This window comes from Apium graveolens, chromosome 10, assembly GCF_009905375.1.
Source record: "Apium graveolens cultivar Ventura chromosome 10, ASM990537v1, whole genome shotgun sequence".
Classification (NCBI taxonomy): domain Eukaryota; kingdom Viridiplantae; phylum Streptophyta; class Magnoliopsida; order Apiales; family Apiaceae; genus Apium; species Apium graveolens.
The window spans coordinates 154,768,168-154,771,287 of record NC_133656.1 but is presented as its reverse complement, the minus strand read 5'-3'; the positions used below and the strand labels follow the sequence as shown (position 1 = coordinate 154,771,287).

At 38.9% G+C, this 3,120-nt stretch overlaps 1 long non-coding RNA gene across 1 annotated transcript; it reads right to left on the bottom strand.

Annotated features, from left to right (window-relative positions):
- Nucleotides 1-632: 632 nt before the first annotated feature.
- Nucleotides 633-1,236, bottom strand: LOC141693978 (uncharacterized). The gene is made up of 3 exons (XR_012563323.1): nucleotides 1,156-1,236; nucleotides 857-968; nucleotides 633-693 (listed from the first exon to the last, which is right to left on the bottom strand). It is a non-coding gene; the product is annotated as an uncharacterized LOC141693978 (long non-coding RNA).
- Nucleotides 1,237-3,120: the final 1,884 nt, after the last annotated feature.

Genomic DNA, 3,120 nt, shown 5'->3' with positions numbered 1-3,120 from the left:
ATGGCAACAATTAAGCAACAATTAAAACAATGCAATTCAATTTGATACATGTAAATTATAATTCCTTAATTAACATGTTAATTCTAGCCGTGCGAGAATACAATGCAATCAGAAGTCACGATAACTATGATTTGAACTGAGTTGTGAACTTTGTTGCTTCTGGAAAGAATAATAGTAATCCTTCTTAGTCAGAAACCACATCTACTCCTCGTTTCTTCAAGAACTCCTTAGCCTCAACTATGTCCTAAAGAACAACCACGTATTAGGTAACTCCTTAGGTAAGAACAAAATTAATATTATTAGCAATAGCAATCACCCTTGTATGGGCTTCTCTTTTGTATGCACAGAGTCGAAACCGGGACTCCACACAATGCATCATAATTTCATGTATGATGTTAACAATTGACGTGAAAATTATGAAAATTTCTTTACAAAGGAGAAAAGGAACTATAACATTATTTGTTGATTCAGTCTAAACATCAAGCTAGGCTTAAAGATGATTGTACAAAATGAGGTATAATTTAGTTTCACGATTTCATCTGTCCAATATCATATAGTTAATGCCAGATAAAGTGTACGACATGATACCTTCTGTAACAAGACGGACTCTTGTGGACAAGTCGGAAACATCAGCCCGACTCCAACCATTAATAGCCCATAACAGCCTAGTGACACTAGAGAGTATAATGGCAGCTGGAGAAAAAACACAAGCCATTTTAAATTAGTAATCTCACGAATCATTTTAAATTAGTAACCGCACGAATCATTTTTAATTAGTAATCGCACGAATTATACGACAAAAAACAAGCAAATGACTTCGATAACCGATTATTCGTAAATAAAGCAGTTCACCAACCAAGTACAATAACCCTGTGGAAAAATTGATGCCTGCAATAATCCAACACAGATAGCTGACATCACTGCCAGCAATGACATGATTTTCACAATGTGCTCCATTGCATGTGTATCTGCCACGTGTAAGAATCAATTTCAGTTATAACAGTAAAAATGTCATATTGGAAATTAACATTTAGAATTATAGTTCAAATTTTAGTAACCCTAATTTCTTAAATGCCCAAATGAAAACCCGAATTTATATTATAATCCTGACCCGACCCGACCCGCGAACAAATTTTAAGCCCAACTAAGACGCACCTGAACTGACGGAGGTCGCCGCCGGTAGTCGGAGAGGACTGGAGGCTATGCTGCTGCAGTTGTTTTTGTTTTTTTTACGATTTACCCTTTGTTTCAATCCTATGGGTAATATTAAAGGCCAGCCCGTTGGTTTGTCTTTAAGCCCAATCTGTTTATTTCTAGCCCAACCCGTTTGTTAATAGATTAGAAATCCAGGTGCTATTTTTTTGATACGTAATTAATTCATTAGTCAAAAGTAGTACGGTAATTATAAAATTAATCAAAATTTGAAAAATACGTATAAAAATTTAATAAAATATGATCTTCTGTTAGAAATTGTCTTACATCCTTTGTGGGAGGGGCTGATTGCTAATTTATAAGCCGCCAGATAACTCCATTATCACGAGGCCTTTTGGGATGAGTCCAAAAATAAATTTGCGCTCGTTCGGCCCAAAATGGACAATATCATACTAATATGAAGTTAGACCTGCTTAGCAAACTCCAACAAGTGCTATCAGAACTACAGTTATAAATGGTCAAAAAATAATCTCAGACGGTCTCCTATAATGGGCCTAGGAAGAGGCAAATGAGATACCCAAGAATAGACTCAAGAAAAAAGGCAGGTGGGCCTTCAATATGGTTCTCGGGGGGAGTCAGAAAACTAGAAGGATTCCAGTATGGATCTAGGGGGAGCAGACACACAATCAGGTGACAGATTTGGCAACTGTCGAGCCCAATATGTGAAGAAGGAGATTGTTGGGAGTTGTCCCACGTCGTTTGTGGGAGAAGGAGATTGCTAGAATATAAAAAGCCCGTTAACTCTATCAGTATGAGGCCTTTTGGGAGTTACCCAAAAAAAACCGTGTTGACATGGCTCAAAACGGACAATATCATCCTAATGTGGAGTTAGGCGTGCTTAGCAAGCCCAACGAGTGGTATCAGAGCTATGGTTGTAACGGTCCATAACAATCTCATGTGGGCTCATAATGGACCTAGAAAACGCAACAGATGGGCTACCCCATGATGGACTTAAGGGGAAGGCATACGGCCTTCCAGTATGGGCCTAGGGGCAGATAGCCAGATGGACTTTCAATTTGGGTCAAAGGGGGAGGCAGATCACACAATCAAGAGGCAGATCCGACAGGTGTCGAGTCCGATTCGTGAAGGGGGAGATTATTAGGAATTATCCCACATCGTTTGTAGAGGGGCTGATTGGTAGTTTATAAGCCGCTAGGTAACTCCATTAGCATGAGGCATGTTGGGATGAGCCCCAAAATAAATCTGCGCGGACTCGGCCTAAAGCGGATAATATCATACTAATGTGGAGTTAGACCTACTTAGCAAGCCCTAACATCTTCTTCATCCAAATTATGATCGTCAATTAGATTTTCATTTGTGGTATACAAGTGAAGTACTTCTGTAACACCCCCAGATCCGGGGTCAGGGATCCGGGTCGTCACGGTCTTTCTTTCCACAATATCACTTCACTTAATTAACAATAAATAAATTCATGTTGTGACCCCACAATAACACACCCCACAACCCGTTATAGTCTCAGAGATGAAATTGAAAGAAGTACAAGTATTTGAATCCACAATTTAAAAGTTATTACAACCCAAAAATGATTACTTGATAAGTTTACAATTAATTGCCATTATCTGCCACAAGTTATTATACATAATTGATTCCCAAAGGTAGAAGGTCTGATCTACAAATAGATCTACCTTTGCAGCTATAGCAGCTATGATCTCAACGGGAAGGCGCGGGGCGCTTCCCACGCTCTTGCGCTGGGTCTGCTTGAGTCTGGCCATCTTTCCTAACTGTTGTTGTGTGATGAAGAAATAAAGCAAGAGTGAGCATTACAGCTCGCAAGATAATATATAGTGTAAACAATAACGCAAGCATCTAAATGGATAACTTGCTGGAAACCTTTATCAGGTGAAAGATAATTACTTACTGGATATAAGCAAAACAAGGGATGAAGTT